The sequence below is a fragment of the Coregonus lavaretus genome (genome assembly GCF_964263955.1).
Source record: "Coregonus lavaretus genome assembly, contig: SUPER_35_unloc_1, whole genome shotgun sequence".
In the NCBI taxonomy this organism is placed as follows: domain Eukaryota; kingdom Metazoa; phylum Chordata; class Actinopteri; order Salmoniformes; family Salmonidae; genus Coregonus; species Coregonus lavaretus.
In genome coordinates, this window is record NW_028167181.1 from 2,860,253 (window position 1) to 2,887,680 (window position 27,428).

Here is a 27,428-nt window from a genome sequence, read left to right on the forward strand (position 1 = left end):
ACCTAGGTCTGAGCCCGTCCTGTGGTGCTGTGCCAGGTGATGATGACGCAGGTAGGTAGGCACCCGCTAGGCTGGCAGAGAGAAAGTGGCATCACTCTCGCTGTGTAATCCACTGGCCACTGTAAGCCTATGACCTTAGCAGCACTCTGGTGACTGGACAGTGGACACACACTCACAGTGTAGATGAGATGTGTTATGTCCAATGTATTGCTTGAGTCTTTAACCTTCAAAGAGCACTGACTTATGCCAATGAGGGAATAGTATTCTTGAAGAAAAATAAGTAGGAGTGCTTCAGGTATTCCAAAACAACCACAGGTGCTCATGGAGGGTAATAGTAATTGAAAAGCTAAAGGATGAATTATAACCATAAATAGGTGCTAAATTACATATCAAAATCCAAGCACTCGTGTTGGTTTGAAAGTTAATACGCCTTTAATGCGTGGGCTAAGACATCATTAAAATACACCAACGAGGCGCATCGGCTTACACTTATTTGTGTAGTTCAGTCCTTGAGCTGTTCTTGTCTATTCGTGTTCTGTATTGTTTTGTGTGGACCCCAGGAAGAGTAGCTGCTGCTTCAGCAACAGCTAATAGGGATCCTAATAAAATACTATACTAAAAAATACTTAATCAGGGTGTCTCACTCCGTGTCAGACACCCTGATGAAGGCATAAGTCACTTCTTAACTTTCAAACCCACAAGAATGGCTGGATTTTTTAAGGCCATTAGCACCTATTTGTGGTTATAATTTTTCTTTTAGCTTTTCGAGGGAATAGTATTGCCTAATAAATACCTAAATGGCACATCAGAAATAATGAGACATAACAAATAAGTTCCAATTTGGGGGCCAAATTGCATCTTTCAGAAAATACATCACTTGCTGAATAATTGTACCGAGACTAGCGTTAGGACCCTGAGGGGAAGTAGCATTCCCTCCCTCCTCGTTGAATTGGATGACAGGACTCGGACGGCCTCTCCTGCAACAGTGTTGAACCGTTCGCTAGTCAGAGAAAGGATGTGAGAAGAGGAGGAGGCTTGCGGTTTCTGTAGCAAGCATGCGGTTTTGTTAGATTCTGTGGATTTTGGACAACGGTTTTACATGCAATGTATTTGTGCTAAATGGAATTCGTTTTTCCCTTTTGTGTTTTCCTCCGGATACATTAATATAGCTTGGAATCGTGTGTTTTCCTGTGCGGCTCAGTTCATTGGTAAACTAGCGGTTGCTACAGTCGACAGTCAATCAAGTCTGGGCTCTCTGGTATTAATTTAAATGTGCCGGTGAATTTTTGTGGACATCTGAATTGGTTTTGGAACAATCATTTTCGTTTAGCCTTTGGTATTTCAATAACCGAGAGTTTATTGTGCAGCCTTATTGACAAGGTAAGATTGTAACCGTTACTCAGGCTACTGTACCCCTATATTGATAGCAGACTGTATCCCCAAAAATTGCAACATTGTATCTTGACTGCGCAATGAGAAACTAGGCTACACGTGTACTGTCCTCTCGATTACTGTATCAGTGATTGCCAAAGCGTTGTTTGACAGCTGTCATTGAGATTGCGCTGGACAATAGGGCTTGCCTGTAGGAGCCATTTGCTATTGTTTTCTTCTGTGGATAGATCAAAACATAAACAGATCGAACATGTCGCTCAGCAGAAGTATTGAATGGGAACACTTTGAGGAACGGGACAAAACGCACCGTTCATCACGGGCTAACGGCTCGGGATCCCAGTCCGGCTCCAGAGGCAACGGTCTCGTGCCCAGCCCGGCGCACAGCGCGCACTGTAGCTTTTACCGAACGCGCACGCTCCAGTCGCTCACCTCGGAGAAGAAAGCCAAAAAAGTGCGGTTCTACCGAAATGGTGACAAATACTTCAAGGGTTTGGTGTATGCCGTGTCCAACGATCGTTTTAGGTCCTTAGACGCCCTGCTTATGGAGCTTACCCGGTCTCTCTCGGACAACGTCAACCTGCCACAAGGTGTCCGGAGCATCTACACCGTGGACGGCAGCAAGAAGATCAGCATCCTGGACGAGTTAGTAGAGGGTAAGGACACACAGTCACCCCCGGCCCCCTCCCCACACACACAGCCCAGTCCTACAAATGACATAATAAATCATGTAGAGATCAATACTCGCGCATATTGATGAATGAGCTGATTGATCCAAAGTACTCATTATTAGATTTGACCAGACAGACTCGTATCTCTCAGGTTTCAGCAAACCCTCACCTAAACCATTTGGCGTCCTGCTTGTCATCAGAGTTCCCCCAGCTGTTTGACATTGACTCCTTGTTCATAAATATGCAGGTGTATTCTGCTATCAGCTTTCCCCTTGGGAAGAATACTAGCTAATACTGCATTATAGGCTTATTATACTACATTATAGCCTATTATACTACATTATAGCCTCATTATACTACATTATAGCCTATTATACTACATGATATGATATAATGTAGTATAATAAGGCAATAATGTAGTATAATAAGGTTATAATGTAGTATAATGAGGCTATAATGTAGTATAATGAGGTTATAAAGTGGTATAATGAGGCTATTATGTTGTATAAGAAAGCAATTATTAATAGCCTCATACTACATTATAGCCTCATTATACTACATTATAGCCTCATTATACTACATTATAGCATTATTAAACTACATTATAGCCTCATTATACTACATTATAATCTCATTATATTACATTATAGCCTCATTATACTACATTTAGGTTCATTGGTTAGAGAGGCGAGCCAGCAACCAGAGGGTTGCCAGTTCAAATCTCGGGTCCAACAGGAAAAATCTGTTGTGAAGTGAGCTGGCAACCGGAGGATTGCTGGTATCAAATCCTAGATGCAACTGCCTGCCATGGTGCCCTTGAGCAAGGCACTTAACCCACTTAACAAAAACTCCCCGGGCGCCCAGGTGGTAGCCCCCCCCCCCCCGCACCTCTCCAAAACCTGTATGTATGTGTCTTTCAGAGGGGTTGGGTTAAAAGCGGAAGTCAATCTTGTTGTCAATAGTCTCTCTTGAATCAGCAGGGTTTCCTTTTTGGTAAAGCAGTTGTGACACACACATGACCCAGTAGTAGTGTGTGTGTGTGTGTGTGTGTGTGTGTGTGTGTGTGTGTGTGTGAGTGTGAGAACCACATAGATGACAGACCCGCAATAGCAGTACTAGGCAGCACAGTTTGCATTAAAGTACATCGATCCTCCATTGATCTTAGAGCAGTGTGTGTGTTAGTGCGAGCTCTGGCCAGTGTTCTGTGCTTCATTGGCTGTTAAAATGGTCCTTAGAGTGATTTTTCACCCTCTGGGCATACAACATGGAAGTGTCCCCCTCTACACCCCCCTCATCCCCCTGTCGATGGGAGAATGGAAAATGTCAACATTGAGGTATAGAGGAAGCTGTTATTACAACGGTACTAATAGTACAAATAAGATATGTACAACTACCTTCAAAGAACTGAACAACATGGTCAGGTCATACCGTTGTTATATATCCACATGAGTTATTAGCTCAGTCATTTCACAGGAATGCTTAATAAAGCATCATGTATATTGGCCTGGCTAGACCCCACACATCTAAAGTCAAATGAATTCAGTACGTTTGAAGTGTGTGAGTATTATTCCAGAAAATGAGTATGCAAAGGTTGAGAAATGTGAACATTACCTTCTTTCCTTTACAGTAGATCTCTCTCCCTACTTGGTAGATTTGCTATGTATAGACCTACACCGCAATGGGGGCTGGTGGGAGGAGCTATAGGAGGACAGGCTCATTGTAATGGCTGGACTGGACTCAATGGAACGATATCAAACGTATGAAAACCACATGTTTGACTCCGTTCCATTAATTCCATTCCAGCCATTACAATGAGCCTGTCCTCCTATAGCTCCTCCCACCAGCCTCCACTGCTACACAGTGGTTCTGTCTGTGTGTGAGCAACTCTCCTCTCTGTGTCGCAGGCTGCAGCAGTGACAGTGGCCGGTGGTGCCTGGGTAATACAATAATCTTTGTGTTGAGTCCTGCAGTCTGCTGTCTGATCTGTGACCTCTCTACAATCCTCTCTTAGCATGAAAGGTTACGGTTGTTGCACCAGCCCATGGTAGCGCTGTCATATTCAAATCAATCCACAGCTAGGAGAGATGAGTGTGGGACTTTCCTTTTCCTTTGTATAGCTTATCTCCTGACTCCCGTTAGTTTTACTCCAGTGCTGTCCTTTTCACCTGCCCCTCTCTCCTCTCTCATCCCCCTGTTTATTCTCAGCTGACATCTTTCCTTCCTCCTTCCAAATATAAGCCTCTGCACTCGTTCCACTTGTTCCTCCCCCCATGTCCCCAGAGAGGATGGGGTGGTAGATTTAGGTCAGCGCCCAATCCCGTGGCTGAGAGACACATTGCATCACTTCTGGTTGGACTGTCAGGAAGGACAATGGGTGCTGCTGTGGTACAGTGAGTGGTGTAGAAGATGGTGCCAGTCCTATTACTTCAGCCTCACCTCTGGATGTAATGCCTGTTTTCTGCCAAGTAAACTTTCAGAGTGGAATCTGGAATCCTCCAGGCAGGCATCACACTTTCTCTGCTCTGATTTGGCAGGAAAGTGGGCCAACTCACTTTCTCTGGCTGTGAAAACTTGTTGTTGTTCTCATCTTAAGGTTATTTGGGTTTATACTGCAGTAGGTACAGTGGCCTGTGAGTTCATACTGTAGGTACAGTGGCTAATGAAGAGTTCTGTATAGTTTTTACCTTTTCAATTACTCTACCAAAGGCTTATAATAAGAGTAGAGTTTGAGCTCTTAAGCCAATCCTATTGGACATTTGATATGGTGCCAAGTTTATTTTGGAACCTCTCTATCCATTCCATTCTTTCTACTGTACAATGACTGGACTCCAAACTCCTTCCATAAACAGTACACAGATTGGGTTCCACTCAAGAAGTCCCCTCTTTACTGTAGAGACTCCATTGGTCGGGATAATGGTGTGAAGGAGTCCTAATTATCGTAGCCCTGAACTCTGCCTCCTCAGTAACTTGTTTTGTCAGTGGGCTGCGGCTGTCCTCTCAGTGGCTGTCCCCTCTGTCTCTGCTGTAGTGTGCTTATGGAAATGACAGTGAGGCATTTGATTGGATCCAAACCAAGCCAAACCACGATAGTGGTCTTATGCTACACCTATTGTGTGCCATTTGAGGAGGACTTTCAATGCATTATGATGCACCTGTCGTTTGATACGATCCAATGTATGTAATAAGCTGATTGATTCAACATCAGTCTTCACTCAGGGGAAAACATTGCTTGTTTAGATGTCACCATAGTGTTAAGGACTACATCAGACAAACACATTCTCAATCCATGACCTCTCACTTACCCCACTGAGTGATGACATCTGTGTGTATTTGCTCAGTGACGGATCAGCACACACACTGATGGATCCGCCCCCTCTCCTCCATAGCGACCAGCTGATGTTTGGTTAGGGAGCTGTTTAAGGGGCTGTGGTCTCAGCTGTGCTCCACGTGAGGCCCCCGCTGTAGGGCCACTGAAGGGTATCACCCATCCAGGATCCCCTAACCTCTCTGGTGATGCCGCACTTTACACCCCCCTCTCGTCCCCTGGGGTATTCCTGTCACCGACGGTCCATGATACTGTGTGTGTGTGTGTGTGTGTGTGTGTGTGTGTGTGTGTGTGTGTGTGTGTGTGTGTGTGTGTGTGCTGAGACCCCTCATCTCATCCCCTCGTCACTGTCACCCCTGAGCCCCCTTCAGAAGGCCACTTCTGTTTCTCCAGGCTTTCAGATCTGAATTGATGATGGCTCCTCGTCTGATCTGGTGTTACCGTTTTCATCTGTTCGGGTCCCTCAGCTGTGGCCTAGCGTCGTTAATTAGCCTTTGGTTAATTGGTAGATGAATAAATCCAGGCGTCTTGGGTCTCGCCGTCTCAGAAGTCTCTCTCTTCCTTCTGTCCTCTTCCTCCTCCTTTCCGTCCCTTTTTCTTTGTCTTAAAGCAGATGAGAGGAACCATGAGGCAGTAGATAATACTGTGATGTAGTTGAGAAGATAACAGATTGATATTTTGGTATAAACCAAAATCCTGGTTTAGGTTGATCTCAGCACCATGGACAGCACACAATGTTACTACAGGAAGTAGTAGTAGTAGTAAGCTTATGACAAAAGGATCTTCATCTTTTTCAGTCGTGGCTCTTGAAAATAATGCTGGGTATTGTACTCAAGCTATTCTGGTGGGTTAGCCATCGTCTTCACACCACTCTCGCAAATGATTCCGTTCACCTTTCCCTGAGGGATGACACCTTTCTTTAAGCACTGTCTCCACTGTCATTAGGTGACTCATTCACTGTTGTCTTCCTGTTTCTGTTCCTGGATGACTGACTGCTGAGAACAGGATGTTTTGGTTACTCACATAATAAGAGCAGGGTTGACTGGAACAAAACTCAAACCTTAACCTTTGCTTCCATAAGCTTTCCTTACGGTTCTAGATGGATAGATTCTGTTGAGTCATTGTTCGTTCCCCTTCAGATCCTTCAGATTCCCCTCTCCCTCTCTTACACACAATAACAATGTTTTCTCGCCTTTCTTAGTTCATTTAGCATTATTTAGCATCACCCTTCTTTGAACATCTCTCTCTTTCTATCTCTTACATATAATAACAATGTTTTCTCACCTTTCCCAGTTCAGTCATGTTGTCATCGATCGGTGCCTTGAGCTTAAACTGGTAAAAGGCCAGATACGCAAGTATAGCGCTATGCAAGGACAACAAAGGCAGCAATATGGGTTCACTTAGTTGCATGCATAGCATATTCCATGCTACTACAGTATGCCATTCTGTGGTTTCACTAGTCTTGTGACAAACCGTAAAATCCATGATGAAAAGATTAGAGGTTAGCAATGTCTCCCTCTCCTAGTTTGACTCAGTGGCCCAGAATGCAAAAAATAAATTCCTACATATGTTGTCCTCCAACAAACAGCCTCCAAACACCATCACCCACCCTCCTCTTACCCTTATTGTGGTTCCATTTACCAGCAAAGCCTTTTGAGTCGTCAAATGAATCTGGTCTTGAGGGGAAACGCTCACACACACACACACACACACACGCTAACTGCTACAATGGAATGCCCGGCGAGGAAAAGGAAAATACTTAGCTTTGGAGAGTGTCCAACGCGGCAGGCCGAGAGAGCTCGCAGAGAAACAGAGAAGGCTGGGTTACACTGACTGGCTGGCCTCAGTCTCAATGTGGCTTTTGTTTCCACTGGGGAACCTTAACTCTTTGTCATCCACAGTCGAGCCGACTGGAGTTACTCTCCGAGACGTGGCTAATTATCACTCATTTAGTCAACTGGAATTAATGGTTATCCATTGACAGTTGTAAGGTGGCATTCAGAGCTGGAAAATGCGATGGAGTTGATTTACTGTAGCTTCAATAACTCAATTGCTGGATCTGATGGTACCTTTTTATGAAATGTTGATTCCACGATTTTAATGAAAGGTATTTAAAAAAGAAGCCTATATTCTAAGTAGCTCTCCCATCTTCCTCCCTTTAGGTGAGAGCTACGTGTGTGCCTCTAACGAGCCCTACCGCCGGGTGGACTACACCAAGAACGTTAACCCCAACTGGTCAGTGGGCATCAAGGCAGGCCAGTCCCGCTCCCTGTCCTCCCTCAGCACCCTGGTAAAGGGCGAGCTGCAGCGTAGCGAGGCCAGCCTCGGCACCAGAGACTTCATCAAGCCCAAGCTGGTCACAGTCATCCGCAGCGGGGTCAAGCCCAGGAAGGCAGTGAGGATCCTGCTGAATAAGAAGACGGCCCACTCCTTCGAACAGGTGCTGACCGACATCACAGACGCCATCAAGCTGGACTCCGGGGCAGTCAAACGGCTCTACACACTGGAGGGAAAACAGGTAAGATGATAATAACTCTGTAAATGCAATAACATGGTTACTTACTATAGCACAGGGTCTCAACTCCAATCCTGAGGTATATGATATGGTTATTTAGCCATTTATTTCTCAAAAATGGTATTACAGACAGTTGTGTTCAGCATATGTTTCCCATTTAGGCATCAAAACCTCAACCTTGCTGTTGCAAGCATGAATAATGATACTTTAGGGACTGTCTATATTAGAGTATGTTGGGTTAAACCTAACGCTGCAAAGCTGCTCTGTGGATGGGAATGTAAATGCAAAACATGTGAGGTATCAGTACCAGATGCAGTGGCGACCCTTACCAGTTTTGAGCCCAACGTTTTTAGCTTGCCTGTTATGCATGTTATTCTGGCATTAATACGTGTCACATATCAGTTTGCAAACCATGAAAAAAAAAGAAGAAGAATCATTGAGTTAATAAAGCCGCATATAAACATGGTCTCTTTTTTGCTTTATTGAGGAAGGCAGCTCCAAAACGCAGGTGTTTCAGCCTAGCTAAGTGCTTTCTGTGGTGGCGGGGCAGCCGTGATTGGCTCAGTGTTCTGTCACTCATGGGGACACTATGTCACCTCCAAGTCTAAGGGTAGAGCTTGAAAATTCAAGCCCCTTGGGTGTTGCCATAGAGTTACATTAGAAGTGCCCATCCAAGAAGGCTCAAGGGCATTGGCCACAGATAAAAGACGTCAAATCACGTTATATCTACAGTAGCTTTGATTGGACTGATCATGTCAACATCATACTGTCAAAATCTTAGCTAGCAGTCATCATCATGAATCAAGTCGACAATCTACTGGCAAATCCTTTTTAATCCTTGTCATATGAAGAGAAATAATGAAGAGAAATTATAGATAAAACGTATCGGTGCTCATCGGCCATTGGACATAAATATTACACAACAAGTTGGAAATCGCAAATTCAACAATGAGTGGTTTGGAAGGAATCAGTGGCTAACTGCAAGCATTGCAATCACTAGCTAACTGCAATCACTAGCCTGCTATTCAGTGGAGTGGCTGTGTGGTCCCAAGTCTGGGATTAAGGGTCTCTCTTCCAAGCTTAAAATGATAAACATTCAACATTGGCCATGCTGTCAATGAAGCATGATTTGTGCCGCGCTCAAAACAACTTTTAACTTGGAACTACGAAATCTGACTTCAATTAGTTCAAGACAACTGGGAATTCGGGAAAAACAAGCTCAGACTGGGAAAATACGTTTTGAACGGTCATCCAGCTCGGAATTGTAAATCCGGAACTCGGCCTCTCTCTAGAGCTACGACCTGAAGATCACTGACGTCATCATGATTCAACCTTGTTTTTTCCGAGTTCCCAGTTGTCTTGAAAGCACCATACATCCAGAGAATGCCAGACTTTGATGACAAAGTTTGATGACAGAATTTGCCCACGAAGGACCGCTGCGCCACCTTCCTGTTCAAGTGATCACAGCACAACAAGGTGAGTCCAAAAATGTATTGTATGCTGGTGCATAAATGATGTAATATGCCAGGGAGATACAGTGGCTTGCGAACCTGGAATTAAAATGGATTTTTGGGGGGTTTGTATCATTTGATTTACACAACATGCCTACCAATTTGAAGATGCACAATATGTTTTAAGAACTTGAGCATGCATAACTATTCACCCTCCAAAGTCAATACTTTGTAGAGCCACCTTTTGCAGCAATTACAGTTGCAAGTCTCTTGGGGGTATGTCTCTATAAGCTTGGCACATCTAGCCACTAAGGATTTTTGCCCATTCTTCAAGGCAAAACTGCTCCAGCTCCTTCAAGTTGGATGGGTTCCGCTGGTATACAGCAATCTTGGATTGAGGTCTGGGCTTTGACTAGGCCATTCCAAGACATTTAAATGTTTCCCCTTAAAACACTCAAGTGTTGCTTTCGCAGTATGCTTAGGGTCATTGTCCTGCTGGAAGGTGAACCTCCGTCCCAGTCTCAAATCTCTGGAAGACTGAAACAGGTTTCCCTCAAGAATTTCCCTGTATTTAGCGCCATCCATCATTCCTTCAATTCTGACCAGTTTCCCAGTCCCTGCCGATGGAAAAACATCCCCACAGCATGATGCTGCCACCACCATGCTTCACTGTGTTCTCAGGGTGATGAGAGGTGTTGGGTTTGCACCAGACATAGCATTTTCCTTGATGGCCAAAAAGCTCAATTTTAGTCTCATCTGACCAGAGTACCTTCTTCCATATGTTTGGGGAGTCTCCCACATGCCTTTTGGCGAACACCAAACGTGTTTGCTTATTTTTTTCTTAAAGCAATGGCTTTTTTTCTGGCCACTCTTCCGTAAAGCCTAGCTCTGTGGAGTAGTATCTCCAACCCCATTCCTTCTAAACTCTCTGAATATAGACCTGGCAGAAAACACAGTTGACCCTTCTTTCCGGACAGATTCCCGGAGCCGGCGAGAATCTTCACGGACGGGCCAGAGAAGTGACTCATGAAAATAATGATCCCTATCCTCTCAGACAGTCAGGCCTGCTGGCCAGCCCAACATACTGAAGCCTCTACTCAGAGGAGGCTCTGTAACAGGAGGAGAGGCAGGGCCTGGATGTTCCTCTCTCTCTCTCTGACAGAGCAGACAGTTAATGTGTACAGTACAGTACACTTGCAGTATCCGCCCCTATTTGCTTTTGTTTGTGTCAATGAACCAGTCTTGCAGCACAGACTGAAATAAACGGCAGTATTGGACCAGAAATGGCTGACCAAGCTTGATTTTCAGCCCAGAGAGAGCATGTTTTAGGTACATTATCAGTGATTCACCATTTCAGTCCAATTCTGGCCGCATATTAATCAGCCATCCACAGATAGAACGACAGAGAGATAGAACGAGAGAGTGATGGAGTAAAAAGCGATGACTGAAAAGATCAGCCATCGTCTCTGTTGAGTCGATGGTCTCCCTTACTCCCTCTGGCACTCAACATCGCTGCTCTTTCAAACATTTCCAAGCATAGGCTACAGCATGATGGATGTTTGGGAATGCCCCATTAGATATCCACCCCGTTATTAATTCTGTCCCATGTCTGTGACAGAAAGAGTACTGACTCTCTGTCTGTCTCTATCCCCTCACGGTTCACTTAAACAGATTGACTGTGCTGTGGGCTGGGACTTTATCATAAATGATGCTGCAATACAGCTGCAAGTTGACTGAGGGGTTTTCTCCATTTATCCGTCAACATTCAGTGTTGTCGGCACTAGACAGAGAGAGAGAGGAGGAATCCTGTTTGGTGTAGAGATGAAGCAGAGAGAGAAGGTGTGAGAGAAAGAGATGGAGTGCCCTTCCTGCTCTGTCCTTGGGGACTGCTTAAGGCAGGCGACTCACCAGGGCTGTTTGGAATGCAATGCGGCGGGATGGTTGACTGTGACGCGCACTGATGATGTCACAGGGGATTTGCCTGTAGAAGCTGGTGGTAAATCCAAACGAGAGCTGTAGGGCTGTCTGGAACGCAGACTGACTGTCCCTGGAATTTCATAGGGAAACCTCCTCTTTCCAAACCCCCTGTTTAAAAAAAATTAGCTGCCAGGCATATGAGCTGCCAGGCATATGCAAATGACAAGATTATGGTAATGCATGAATGAAAAGGCTTGGCTCCAACAATACCGTTGTTCTTGCTCAGAGAGAATGTTAAGTGTTTTTGTCTGTAGCTTTCAGTTAGGTTACAGTCAGTTCTATAGCATTTTGTTATTATGCTGCTTTCAATTTGTTATGGCAGCGCTCCATTTGAAACTATGGGTTACTGCATATACTTATAGACTGGTTAGCTGACAACATCACAAATGATGCACATACTTCAATGGGGCAGAAGTCCGTGTGTTGTCCAGATAGCTAGCAACAATAACAAGAACCTGCCATGTGGGGAATCATAAGTGGCTAATTTCAGCTAGTTTTATCTTGTTCTTGATACCATGTCTTGTTTTGGCTGATGTCACCTCTAGCTAACCAACAACTGTAACGATGTATTTGAGAGACAAGTGCTCATTGTGCACATTTATTTTTTCAATAAACATTGGAGACTAAATATAGTTTACATGTCAACAGTCTAAGCCAACACCGTCTGTTTTGCCCCGGAGTTGCGCAAGCGTCGGTTTTGTTGCTAAACAACCAACCTGTCTGTAACCATGACAACGATAGAAGAGTTGGCTACAGCACATACAGTATGGGACCCAGGCTAGCTCAAAGGAGAGTACACAACCCTAACAGCAGGCCAGGCCTGTGGAGCTCTGAGGGATGGCTCATGTGCTTGAACATCATTTAACCCTCCCGTTGTCCTAGGGTCAAAATGACCCGCCACTGTGTTGAACCAACTTTATTTAATTTTTATATTTTTGGGATCATTTGTGAGAAGGAGGCAGTGAGACTTTAAAGAAAGTATCACTGCCTCCTTCTCACAAATGATCCAAAAAATATAAAAATTAAATAAAGTTGGTTCAACACAGTGGCGGGTCATTTTGACCCTAGGACAACGGGAGGGTTAAAATACCTGGCAGCCAATGACACTACAGCCATATCACCAACATGTATTGCATAATGAATGGAGCTTACAGTAACTCCTACCATCGTTGAGGGATAGGATGCAGACTCATCATTTAGAGTTTTAGCAGATCCATATTTCAGACGTAAGATGCTGTCATTTCTTGTTGTTGTTCATTATAAATAGATAAGACCCATATTGTTGCACTCTCTCTGAGCTGTTTTGATGAGTTTGAGATGTTAACACACAGAGCATGGGTTGTTAATGATAAGGTCATTCTCCATTAGTTACTCAGACCATCTACTGTATGTTCACCTCCTGAGACGGATCGATCTTGTCCTGCTTCCTGTCACATGCTCCAGTAATGATCCACTCCATCAGTTGATTTATATCACCATATTAACAGCCCTTTCAGTCCTGATAGAGGCCTGGTTGTGAATCCTCTGTTGCATGTTACAGCATATACCAGGACACCACATCCTACACGACTCCATCGAATGGGAACTCCAATAGAGCAGTTTTCTGTCATTGAGGAGGATCGATGGGGACTGTTTAAAAGCAGATTATCCCTGGAGGTTAATGGGGATGCATTCATGGCCCTATAGTTGAGTAACCGTGTCCTTTTGAGTCATTGAGGCGGATCCTAGGAAAGGCCTTCTATGTGTGTATCACAGGAGGTTGGTGGCACCTTAATTGGGGAGGACGGGTTTCGTGGTAATGGCTGGAGCGAAATAGGTGGAATGGTATCAAACGCATGGTTTCCATATGTTTGATGCCATTCCATTCGCTCCATTCCAGCCATTATCATTAGCCGTCCTCCCCTCAACAGCCTCCACTGGTGTGTATCTAATCGGAGCTGGGAGCAAAACAGGATGTACACTCTCATGATGCTGTGTCATTCAAAACATGCATTCAAAATGGAGGTCAATGTAAGGGCACTATGGCTGTAAAAATTATACATTTAATTTATTGTTTAAAGGATCCCAGCATGATCCCATACTTGTCCGTATAACCTTAAATTTACAAGGGGACAGAAAGAAAAGTCATATAAATACTCAGACATTGACATTTGACAGTGATTGCACATGATGTTATTTGAAGTATCATATTTGCAATGCTCGGCTGAGAATTTCCACCCAACAGTTGTTGTCTCTGACCAGGCTGAGACCAAGAGTTAAATCAGTCCCTGCCACCTGCTCATGTGACCACCAGGCACCAGCCCCTCTCTGGCATGGGATTAGGGTATGGGATAGGGGAGGAGAGCATGGCAGATGTCCTCAACTCCCATTGGAGCAGACAGGAAACCGGCCAATGGCCTTGTCTCTCTCAGACCATACTGTGGCCTGCTGTCTACTGTAACTGTAGTCATGTCAACTCCTCTACATGTAAAACAATATCTCTGTACTGGTATGTACTGTATTCAACTTCTCTGGTAGTGTTCTGTAGTAGTATTCTGTGGTAGTGTTCTGTGGGTTTTTTACTGGGATGCATGTAGTACACATGGTGAGTGGGTTTTTATCTACAGTGTTTTCGGACAATAATAGTAACTCTGATTGGCTTCTAAAGGCTATCAAAATTAGATTAGTCAATTTAGAGATTTAACTGCGGAAGCCTGAAACCTGACCCTTAGAGAACAGAGTTGGACTATAATGGATCCACTTCAATGACCGCCATTCAGTCAATGGAATTTGATTTGAACATACTGTATGTGTCCAATTCGATTTTTGAATGAAAATTATTCAGGTAACTACAAATATTACTCTGGTTTTCTGGTCATATTTTTAAGTTCATGCAATTTTGTAAAGTCATCAAAAACTCTTGTGTCTGAATAAATAAGCAATGCTTATACCTAGGATTTCTGATGTTAAATCTTTAGCAGTTAAATGGTTAACTACATAATCCACGGCCTGTTGCTTTTCCACTGCTCCTTGTCCAATCTGCCTGCCTACCAAGTGAACTCTCTACATTAGACTTGTCTGGATAATCTGACAGTTGACTCGCTCTCTCTCTTTCCCTCTCTCTAACAGAGCCTCTCTCCTCCAGCTAAGCTGCTTTTCACGCTCTGAGACGCTCCCCGTGCTCATGTCTCTAGACGGGCGTGTCTCCTGTGATTCCCTCTCCAGCAGACTCTGGAGGGGGTTGTCTGTGTGTGTCTGTCTGTGTGTCTCCCATGGCTGTAACATGATGTCACTCACTATTACGTCTGATTTGTCCTTTGAAGGGTGAGATGGCCTTGAGAAGAGCCATTTCAGTGTGTCCTTTTTATCTCTGTATTACAGTAAAGTGGATGCTTTTGTTATTAGAGAGAAGAAGGGATTCTCTTTTCTCCTCAAGTGTTGGCTTATCATTTCGAATGTTAGTTTTCCCCTCATATAATTACATTCAGTATATAATCCAAAACATTGGCTTCTAAGTCTTTAACGCTATCACACTGTTTTGGCTGTGTAAGAACTTCATAAATCCTTCAAATGAGAGCCTTTTACAGTTAGCATAGCCGCTAGCGTATTAGAACCCAAAGCCCCAGAGAGGGGTCTCAGAAAGCCCATCAAATGCCTCACCCTTGGGCTTAGCAGCCAGCGCTAACAAGCTACCAGCGCTAAGACATGAAGGACGGCCCCACGACTACACCCACGCCTGCCATCTGCTCCTCCTCCAAACAATCAAATCATTGGTCCCAGGCAATATCTGTGTCTGTAGGGGTCTGCTAACCAACACCCCACCCCCCAGATATCCTCCCCTAGCTCCCCTACCAGGGCCCTGATCATCACCGGATAATTAGACATATCATTTGAGGGAGTGTGTGTGTGCTCGCGTATGTGTGTGTAGGGGGTTAAAGTGCAGCTGTCAGGTGTGTGTGTGTACTCTCCATTTGTAAACACAATGCGCTCTCAGTCCAGCTCTCTCTTGCTAAGCCACTAGTCTGGATGAATGTTAATTGATATCCCTATATCAGGGCCAACTGAATCAGCTGCTGCTTTGAGAGAGAAACTTCTCTCTGTTTTACATCTCAAAGCCGTGTGGAGAAAGAAAGAATAGGAGTTCTATGGCAGGAAATGGGATTGAAGAAAGAGAACGTGCCAGCTGTCCTGTAATCATTGTAGACTGAAATATTTTGTTTATTCACGCTTAATTTCACTGACATTTGGCTTCTGGAAGAACATAGATAGATAGATAGATGCTGTAGGAGCTACAGTATAGTGCAGTCCACTGCAGGTGCTGATTTGATCATCGACGTCCCCCCTTGTGGGATTGTAAGATAGCATGCATGTGTACACACACACACACCTTCTGGACAGCCAATGTATTTGACCTGGCTGCTGTAGCCATAGTAACTTCACAACCGTTTCACAGCGTATGAGCAGCACATGGTTCTATTATCCCTGCAGTCAGCTACCGTTGGTAATATCGCTGGCTATATTATTTACATTTACATTTTAGTCATTTAGCAGACGCTCTTATCCAGAGCGACTTACAGTTAGTGAGTGCATACATTTTTTCATACTGGCCCCCTGTGGGAATTATGGCCTCAGTGTATCATTATCACAGTGAATGGCTGCCAGTTGTACTATTATGATGGACCATTATGATGGACCTGACTACATCATCAGAATTTTATGAGCACAGATGAGGATCCGGCCAAGGCCAAGCGATGAGAGCACAGGAAGGGAGGGAAGGAAGGGGGGGGGGGGATAAGGAGAGAGGGGGAGGGGGAGGTAAAGAGTCTCTCCCCTACCCCCAACCTAGTCAGCCTGCAGCATCACCACTCCAGATCCACTCAGACCCTCTTTTCCACTTCCTATACATCTACTGAGTGTATAAAACATTAGGAACCCCTTCCTAATATTGAGTTGCACCCCCTTTTGCCCTCAGAACATCCTCAATTCGTCGGGGCATGGACTCTACAAGGTGTCGAAAACGTTCCACAGGGATGCTGGGCCATGTTGACTCCAATGCTTCCCACGGCTGTGTCAAGTTGGCTGGATGTCCTTTGGGTGGTGGACCATTCTTGATACACACGGGAAACTGTTATGCATGAAAAACCCAGCAGTGTTGCAGTTCTTGACACAAACCGGTGCGCCTGGCACCTAATACCATACCCCGTTCAAAGGCACTTAAATATTTTGTCTTGCCCATTCACGCTCTGAATGGCACACATACACAATCCATGTCTCAATTGTCTCAAGGCTTAAAAATCCTTCTTTAACCTGTCTCCTCCCATTCATCTACACTGATTGAAGTGGATTTAATAAGTAACATCAATAAGGGATCATAGCTTTCACCTGGATTCACCTTAGGTCAGCCATAGTAGTACGGCGCAAATTGGGGTTAAGTGCCTTACTCAAGAGCACGTCGACATATACCTCCCCCTCCTGTGGCTTATCTTGTTCCTCCTTCTCCTCCTCCACTTCTCCCATCTCCTCCCCCTCTTTTAAGGTTCCCCACTGAGCAAAGCAACCGACAGCCAATTCAGTTCTACCAAGATTTGAGAATTCCATTTCCCACTTTCCCCCCTCAGAATTAACCTTTACCCTTAAATAAATGTAATAATGTAAATACATGTTAGGCCTGGGAATATGATGAGTATGATCAATCTGTGGATGATATAGACAGTGATTACATATTAGATAAATACATGGAGGATAGGGAGGTCATCTCCACAGAAGGTGACCTTTAGGCCCCAATCTCCCCATGTGCTGGTTTGCTCGTTTAGAGCAAGCCTTTTCATTCCCCTTATCCTTACAGTAAGTGGAACTGAAGGGAATACAACATGCACACTGTGTGTGTGTGTGTGTGTGTGTGTGTGTGTGTGTGTGTGCACCCGTGCACCCGTGCGTGACACAGACACATCCAGCTAGCCTACGTGGAGCTCTTATAAAGAGGTAGACATTTTTGTTTTCTCAGGGGAAATCTTCTAAGTGGGAATAGAGAGAAAATCCCAACAGCGTTTCAAAATGATGCAAGGTATGATAGCGCACCAATACAGTCTACTGTAGCAGGTAATAGTTTTCCCCCTGGGAGAAGCAGAGTGAGAATTGGACTATCATATAGTCTGTAAAAGATGGCTGGTTTCCATGGCTCGTATGTTTCCCATTCCTTTCATTCAATTAGTCATATCCACTATTCCACTTTGACTAAAGACAGGCTAAGGTTGCACTCCGTGACTTTGATCTACAGTCATTCCAAACAAATAATAATTTGTTTCATTGTAAATGGTCTACTGTCAGTTGCCATAGTTGTGTGTGTATTCCATTGAAGCCTCTGTGTTTTCTGAATGCATTGGTAATCAGTGTCCTTAGGCCATGGTTTCTTTGTCATTGGAGAAGGCTTTCCTCCTCACCCCTCTTGACCCCTCCTCACCCCTCCTCACCTTCTTCACCCCTCCTCACCTTCTTCACCCCTCCTCACCCCTCCTCACCTTCTTCACCCCTCCTCACCTTCTTCACCCCTCCTCACCCCACACCCTCGGATGTCAATGGTAGCCCATAGTAACCTGCCTGTCTCTCCTCATCTATTTTGTGACGTTTCTGTTCATTTTGGACTTCGTTGGCCAACGTCTACACCCCTTCGTCGTGATTGGTCAACAGTATGGATTTTTCAATAAAGTCTTTGTTGTCATTTAACGAGAGATGAGTCATTTTCATGCACATTCTTTCATTGAGAAACGCGACTAAGATCTCCTCGGCAAAAAGTCTAAATGAATGACAGATTTCTTGCGTTATCTTAGATTAATTCTGATTTTTGAGGAAGTGTATACCGGCTACAGGTTTTAAAATGGACGAACAGTACTATTTTTCTTGTTTTTCAAGGGAGTATGCGAGCACACTCGTTCGGTTCGCCTATCCGAGTTGGGCTAGGCGCCAGCCGAACTGAAGCATGCTGACGCCTTGACATAGACTGTGCAGATGTATATGTAGCTCTTTGCAATCCACATTGTAAACTCATTCTCCAAACATCCTCTGCCTATATGTCAGGGAAAATTGTAAAAAGAAAGCAATCGAAATGCCACGGTCTTTCACGATCCAACTATTTCAGTGTGTGTTGTCATCAGGATGACATTTCGTTCATTATCCTGAGGGGAACGGTACACAGGCCTGCCCTGTTAGGACTGCTGAGAGGATTAGGCTGAAATGGCCTGCCCGCTCAACCCTTTAACCAGGCCTAGTGAATAGAGATGGAATACCTACAGAATCCATTAGGAAGGGGACTAGATATAGGAGCCATTATGAAGGGGACTAGATACAGGAGCCATTATGAAGGGGACTAGATACAAGCGCCATTATGAAGGGGACTAGATACAGGAGCCATTATGAAGGGGACTAGATACAAGAGCCATTATGAAGGGGACTAGGAGCCGAACCATTATCATGGGGCAGGAAGGAAGGAAGTCCTGACTGAATGATAGTTAATTAGATCAACGTTGTGCGTATTTCATTTTTGAGATGGATGGACATCTCTCTGGGAACATAATGTAGGATAGCTGGGCCCGGGATGCTAGTCCTACGGTTTTATGTTTACATGTATGTAGGCCTAGCTGCATAGTAAACAGTTGTGTTGATGTCATTGATAATGTATTCAAAACATGGCATCAGGTATACTGAAGAGTAGAGCTCCACTTTCCAAATGAATCCGAATTACCTTTATTTGCCAAATACATTTACACAGAAGGAATTTGCCTTAGTGAGAAGGTGCTGCCAGCAGTAGACCGTATCCAAACAGAATACAGTCCACATAGACATCATACAGAATATGCAATATGGGAACAGTAAACATCAAACTCTGAATATACATTATACAGAGGGAATATATCTATATAAGCAGAGGGAAGGAGGCTGCCATGGCTAATATACAGAGTATATACAGTGCTGTGCAGAGGTGGACGTCCATAGTGCAAATGCAGTATAGTGCAGATTTGTATTAGAGGTTATTGATGAGTAGGTGCAGTAACCGGCTCAATGCAAAGTCACTTAATCCATATGAGCCCAATGGCCGGTTGATGAGGCCACTGTTGGAATGGCTACAGACTCCATATTTATCTCATTGGGTTGGGTCTCCTTCATTCATCCTCTATAGCTAATTAAATGGATGGGTCTGGTTACAGCACTTCCCACTGGGCAAAAACTGGTTGAATCAACATTGTTTCCAACCCCCAAATTAAATGTGATGATGTTGAATCAACATGGAAAACTGATTGGATTTGAAAAAAGTAATCAACGTAAGGGAATTTCATATTTCTTTCACCCATTTTTAACCTAAATCCAATGACATGGTGACATTTTTTTGTGGATTTCACGTTGAATTCACTTTAATTGACAACGTACCAGCATACCAGTCTAGACGGAAAGAGGCAAAAATGTATGTGTGTGTGTTTGCATGTGCGTGTTCAGATAGCATGGGGAAAGCTGTTTTTGAGTGCCCTTCGGCGGGCATGGATTAGTAAGAATGAAAAGGCTGAATCACTTTCAGCCTGTTGGTGCAAACCATCACAAAGCCCCCACGTGGAGCTGATCCGAGATCAGACAATGGGGCCCCTCGCGGAGCTATGGATCCCCACGCGGAGCTGCATGCCTTAGGGAGTAGGGCTGTGGTCCTCTGCATGGAGCTGCACCGTCCGTGATACAGCATGGCATCACCTCACATGATACGCTCTTAACCATGGTGACCTTATGATCTCAATACTGAGGGATGTTTTAGTGCAACAAAGATCTGTTTGGAAATCGCTCCGCCATTTCCTGGTTGCTAAAATTCTAATAGTTCGCCTAATTTCAGTTTATGTGACAAAACAAGCAAGTATAGTGTAGAGAATCATTGTACCATCTAAACCACTGTGAAATATATTTTCCATAACTAAAAATATTGTATTTTCAGCTTTTTTAAGCTGGTGTACAAAACTGAAAGTAAAAGACGCAAAAATTAAACTTATGAACGGGAAGCAAATAACAGATCTACCGCTTCTTAGACTTGCTTTCAATGACAATGACAGATCTATAACACACATTTCTATGTGAATTTGAGTGGGGAAAAAAGTTACATATTGCAGCGTTAACTGGAAGATACTGTACTGTTCATCAAATTATTGTAAGATGATGTTTAGATAAAGATAAAAATAGAGGTTATTAGAAAGCATGGCCTCGGACTTGGAGTGGATCTTTCATACTGGAATTCATTGTCCATTTCTACACTTTCTAGTCGTCTGTTTAATTGGTATTGATGAGGATGACGTCTTGTCGTTTCTGATGTTTCTTCTTGCCGTTGGTGGAGATGGTGTTTGATGTTAGATAGGGATTAGTTGAGGGGAACCCCCCTTCACCCCTCCCCTTGTCGCTAGAGGGTACAGACACACACACACACACACCCCTGTTTGTTAGGCAGTTGTTTTTAGGACAGAGTGTGGATTAGAGAGCAGAGCACCATTTAGATCAACAGCCATCTAGGAATGTGTATTTGACAATAAAACTTCATTTTTTCTGTACTCATTAGTATACAGCACCATCTGACAAACAGTGGGTTAAATATTCCCACCTTCAATATTGTAGAAGTGAAATGCACCATAGATACAGTACAGCATGCCACCATGATACCCATATTCAATTGGGTGGTGAGTTTATGATAATTCTGGAGAGTGAATGATAGGAAATGGAAAGTGTGATGGGATTACAGCACTGAGTAAATGTGTGCTCCTGTGAAGGATAGTATCGATATGAATCAGAGTGTGGAGACCACAAACGGCCAACATAATTGGCATCATGTGGAGACGGCGTGCCTGGTGGCAGTGCCCACTACGGGGAGAATAAATAACCCTTCACCCCTGGCAGATGGCACACAGACCCTGCCAGAGATAGATACAAAGACCACCAGCATTCCTGTTAAAGCAACAAAACAAAGCCGCTGTTTTCTCTCCAACACTGGCATCACGATCAACCAGACAGTGTACAACAGACAAACCAAAAAGCAGGCAGGCGGTGGACGGAGCGAGCCGGAGAGCAAGAGAGCACGTGGCTAACGGCCGGCCCAAAACGTGCAACAGTCCTCTGGCGGTTGGGGGAGCCCATTGTTTGACTGTGATGTCATTGTCAACACCATGTTTTGTTTTTGTTTGTCCAGCCGGACAAGCCCGGGGCTGGGGGCCATTCTTATCAACAGCACTGTGAAGCTGACTGTGTTGGTGTTTCTACTGTAGCGGCTCTGGGATAATTTACTCTCTGAAATGACTAAACAGTTGATCTGGGCCCGTATTCAAAAAGAGTTTCAAAGTAGTGCTGATTTAGGATCAGGTCCCGCCTGTCCATTTAATCTTATTTAAAACGGATCCTGTAGCAGCAATCCTACTCTTGTGAATATAGGCCCAGAGCCCAGCCCACACACTGTTTTGATTTAATCACATAATCATATTCACATACTGCTCTCAGTACATTACCCTAATAGAATGGTTAATATCACAAAGGATTATGTCTTGTACATAGATATGAATGGGCATAACATCCAAAACAGATGTAATTGTGTCACGCTAATGTTAGTGGCCCGCATGCAAGCCTGTTTTACATTGAGTGTGGCAGAGCCTGTCAGCTGGGCTGGAGAGGGTGGTGATGTTTAGGTGACCAGACAGACAGTGTTGTCCAATGTGTTTCTACAGTATTTGATAGCGGAAGCAGTATTGTCAGACTTCACCCACACGGGACACAGATCTCTTTGTGGAGGCTAGAACAGAGGCTTATTCAACAAGGTTCAACATTACACAACGTACACATTAGAAATGTGTTGTAGAGTACACAGAAAATAGAGAATCATGTTATCTCTATAAATCCTATTTCCATCTACGTTTTGTAATGTTGTACCACTGAGTAGAGTAAACCCCTGGGTTCCATCATTAGCCTATGCTAGTGGGAGGAGAGGGGGAAGTGGAGGAAAGGGGGAGTGGAAGAGAGGCAGCAGGGAGGCTCAGTGGGGGGGTGGGGATCCTGGAGGAGGTGAGGAACAGAGGAACGGAACACGACTCAGGCGTGGGTCAAATCTGAGATTCAAGAATGACACTTGAGACTGATAGACTGAAAGTACATGGGATTAAGGATGTTTTACTGTGTTACTGAGAGGGTAGGGTAGCTGCTGGGTAATAGTACTGCATCTGTATGCGTATTTTATATTGTAAATGTATAATTTCATGCTTTTGTTTTATTTACTGTATTATGAAATGCTTCTCTCATATCGGTGAAGCCAGAATCCCCCCTCACCTCTGCATTTCAGGAAGTATCAATTATTAACACAGCAATATTCTCCACTACAACATCCAGCCAGCTAACCTCTCCCTCTCTCTGCAGGGGATGGGGGTGACTGTGTGCAGTCCAGGGGGACTGAGTGCAGATCAATCGGTACAGAGTGTGCAGGAAGGGGTTTTCATTTTGCATGCTGCAGCACTAGCCTCAGCCCCGCAGCTTCTCCTCTCTTCTCCCCTTAAAACTCAGTGCACTGCAGCTAGTATAGACTCAGACTGCTATAGGGGGTGTACTGTATTACGGTATAGGATCAGAGGGTTACTGTATTACGGTATAGCATCAGAGGGTTACTGTAAAATGGTATAGGATCAGAGGGTTACTGTATTACAGTATAGGATCAGAGGGTTACTGTATTACGGTATAGGATCAGAGGGTTACTGTATTACGGTATAGGATCAGAGGGTTACTGTATTACGGTATAGGATCAGAGGGTTACTGTATTACGGTATAGGATCATAGGGGGTGTACTGTATTACGGTATAGGATCAGAGGGTTACTGTATTACAGTATAGGATCAGAGGGTTACTGTATTACAGTATAGGATCATAGGGGGTGTACTGTATTACAGTATAGCATCATGTCACTGTACAGGGATGTGACTCAGAGCTCAAAGGGGAGACACAGCTGGCTGGCTGAGTGTGTGAGAGATAGGCCTGCCGAGCTGAGTTCTCTCTAGTCTGGTGTGAGCCAGAGTTCAGTTGTCTACAGGGGAGTTATACTAGTGTTTAGCTACAGGGGTGTCACCAGCAGGCAGCAATACTAGGGTTTTTATGGAGCTAGAAGCTCTCTGACATTTAGATTTTGTTCTCACCATTCTCGGAGCTATTCGCCTTGACTGAGAAATAGCATTTTTTCTTGATGTGTCGTAATATAAAATGACACTCATTAAGTATGCATCATGTTATATTGCTGTGGTTATCCATCTACTGTAAAAGGCCTGGTAGCAGAGAATCCACAGTGACGCGCTCATTTGTCACTGCTCCATTAAAGGTTTTCATAATTAATGTTCTCTCAACTGAGATTTGAATGTAAGTGAATGACTTTTACTGTTTTCTGCTTGTTGCTGCCATTATATCTGGTCTCACTGAGAAATGCCTGATGAATACTAAAGCCAGCTCCTTTCAGCAGTCGTTTGGTGGTTTAGGCTATTCAAAAGCCTACAGTGTTTAGCCGCTAATCGCTAGTCTAATTCAGCGTAGCTAGCTAATGATGAGCTTCATTTCTCCCCGTAGCTCTGTGTTTTTTCTCTCTTTATCCTCCTTTTTCTCTCTCCCTCCGTCTCGTCAAAGGCTGGTTGTCTAACATGGGGGATGACAGATAGCACTCTAAAATAATGAACCAGTAGTCTACCAGTAGTCTACCAGTAGTCTACACTCCGTTTACATATCCTACACCGTAGAATAACTAACTAGCTCATCAGTCTTAAAAAGAGGAATGCAATTATCGTACATTTGCAATGAGGAGGATTCATTTGCATGTTCGTACTTATGGTGTGTAGCCTACGGCTCTGAATAGTTGGTAACCCGTGTGAGGACAACCCCAATATCCCACAATGCACTCTGTCCTGACTCCTGTTCCATGGTGCTGTGCATTGCAGTACGCTACTACGACCTTGCTGAAGCCAGCATCCCTCTCTCTCGCTCCTTCTAAACTATCCCCCTCTTTTCCCCTCCCTCCCTCTCTCCTTTCTCTTCTCTCCTGCATAAATCATCTCTCTCTCTCCCAAACCATCCCTCTCTTTCTTCACTCCCTCTCTCCTCTCTTCCATTCTGGGAGATCTCAACGGGACCCTCCCACTCCCTTTTAACCCTTATTACTGTCACCCAAATGAAATTGGGGCTGACACGACGGGGGTGGTGTGTGTGTGTGTGTGTGTGTGTGTGTGTGTGTGTGTGTGTGTGTGTGTGTGTGTATGTGTATGTGTATGTGTATGTGTGTGTGTGTGTATGTGTGTGTGTGTGTGTGTATGTGTGTGTGTGTGTGTGTGTGTGTGTGTGTGTGTGCTGGGAGGACGGTACCCCATGATTACAGCGAATGGGCTGTCAGGCCTGTGATGATGATAATGGGGATCTAAACTTTCATCCTCAGTCCCCCTGCAGCGCCTCAGAGTACACCCACTAATCGACCCACTACCACCTTCATTATGGAAAGGGCAGTAAGCAACGATCAAGAGATGTAGCCTAGTCTACTCCACTCACCTTATGTAAGAAGTGCTCTCTTGCTTTTCAGTTGATGAATATCTTTTTCTCTGTGAAAGAGTGATGACATTTCAGCTCCGTTTCAAGATGCAAAAGGTCTTGTGATGTTCTACATAGCTTGTACTGTATGAGAGCTGGGTAGGATTATTTCTGTCCCACAGTGGTTATTAGCTCAATGGCCTTCACATCTGTCTGTTCAGTCAGAGTCCACGTCCCTTTTGGGGATTATTTAGCCCAATTCTTCATTGGGTGAAAGGGATATTTTAGCTCACATCAATGTCAAATCAAATCAAATGTTTTTGGTCGCATACACATATTTAGCAGATGTTATTGCGGGTGTAGCAAAATGCTTGTGTTCCTAGCTCCAGCAGTGCAGTAATATCTAACAATTCACAACAATAGACACATATTTAAAAGTAAAATAATGGAATTAAGAAATATAAATATTAGGACGAGCAATGTCTTGTCTTTTTTTCATGGTTTTCCAAACAGGCTGTCTTCTAGCAAGTAATGACAGCATCCTGTTTGATGTTTTAATCCATTGACATTTTTATTTTATAGCCAACCTCATAATTGAACCACTAGTAAACAGTCATTAATTTAAATATCAAGTCAGTTCAGATATTATAGTTCTGACTTCCTCATACAACAACAGCTGTTTAGGTGGTGTGTTCCCCCCCCCCCAAGTCTTCAACCCATATTTCTCTGTTGCTGGGTCGGCCAGGGCAGAATAGGAGAGATGGGAAGACAGAGGCAGAGAGAGATAGACAGAGAGCAAGATAAGGTAAGACAAACTTGTGTGAGATGGGAGGTCAAACTGAGGTTACAGATGTCACCCCAAAGAAACACAGAGACAGACAGACAGACAGACAGACAGACAGACAGACAGACAGACAGACACACACACACACACACACACCAAAGACACACACACTCACCAAAGACACACAGCCTCAAGATCCCCCACCCTCCCCTCCCCCAAACGATTCATCTCCCGTATAGGACTAATCCAACCTGACAGGGTCTGTGTGCCATTGGCTGTTGTTGAACCTGGCAGCGGTTGTCAAGGGAACACAAACACCAACATGGACTATGAGGTCTGACATCCTTATCCTGCCTTATTCATCTGTTCACTACTATTCCCCCAGACGGTACCATGCCCTCAGTATGCACTTAGAGAGGATGCTCTCCAGAGGATGTAATCGGCAAAATTTGGACTGTGCTTCTTCTGGCAAGCTGTAGGAGCAGACATTTTGTAAACAACCTTGTTTAAAGACCTCTCTTATCCCTGCTTTCTCTCCTCTCTCTCTTTCCAAAACTCTGTGAGTGTATCCCCCTTATCTCCATCTCTCCTTGGCCTCCTGGGAACCACAGGCCAGCTGAAATGACCTACAGTAGTCCTATTCAGCCTCGGGGAGGAAGGGGGTGGTGGCATTAATGGAAAAACAGCTTCCCCTGCCACGATGGTAGCCAGGCCTGAAGCCTCCTGGACAATCACATCGCCCCACTGTGGGGTCGCCACAGTGATTTCCCAGGTGGCAATCAACTGGGAAATAGGGGCAATACGAAATGACCCTGGCTAATTCACTCTCCTCCTCTCTGACAACTAAAAGGTGAAGTCAGAAGAGACTAACTAGTACCTCTTCTGTGGTCAAATTGTCAAATGTCTGTGTGAAAGTGAAAGTGTTGAGCTTGTGTTGTGTGGTTGTACCCATAATAGTGTCGTATTGCTTTTCCAGATCCCAGAGATTTCTCCCCCGCGCTGTCACCAACGTCTTGTCTGCTGCTGTCATCCCCACTGGCCTGTACCCAGGCAGGGGACACCGTGACAAGGCCACCTCAGCAGTCTGAGGCTGCTGGCTGTCACGCACCGTTTCCTCATAATGCAGACTCTGTCACACGCTGTACTGTGTCCCCATAATGCAGACTCTGTCTGGACTGTACACAGCTCAGCCCTGGATGGATGGAAAACTACTGGCTTTTAAAACCCTAGGTCTGCAGTGTTCTGAACTTCACTATTATGTCAGCTTATGGCGTTAGATTCTGAGAATATTTGACGTGTCACTGTGAGTCTGCATATTTACTGTGGCTTAACTATAGGGCAGTCTTAGGTCACCATCTTATTTTAGCTTTTTTTTATTTTTTTATTTTACTTGAGTCTGTAGTGGGTTTTGTGTGGACCCCAGGAAAAGTAGTTGCTGTGTTAGTAGCAGCAAATGGGGATCCTAATAAAATACTAATACTTGGCAGTACCACTGAGCAGCTTACGACATTATCTTATATGGTTTGTCCTTTTCGTTAACAATGTACTCATGGTACTGGACTTAATCCATGGTGCATGTACACTATCACATCTCATAGGACCAGTAGCCTGTTTGTTACATATGTGTTGTGAAAGCATTAATCCAATGGGAAAGATCAACAAAGGCAGCTGAAGCGTTCCAACAATGTCTTAGAGCCATCGCTATGACGATGCCAACATATGGCTGGTTGTCCGGGTTATCAGCAGCTCAGTGTGAGTGATCTCGGCTGAGGAATGGCAGCCATTCCAGC

The 27,428-nt window shown here is 44.4% G+C and overlaps 1 pseudogene across 1 annotated transcript in view; it reads left to right on the plus strand.

Moving 5' to 3' along the window:
- Positions 1–1,575: 1,575 nt before the first annotated feature.
- The window catches only part of LOC311109958 (serine/threonine-protein kinase DCLK2-like), a 38,182-nt pseudogene continuing 12,329 nt past the window's right edge, over positions 1,576–27,428 (plus strand). The window contains exons 1-2 of the transcript in view: positions 1,576–2,045; positions 7,548–7,903. The product of the transcript in view is annotated as a serine/threonine-protein kinase DCLK2-like (transcript). The remainder of the gene's footprint in view (positions 2,046–7,547; positions 7,904–27,428) is intronic.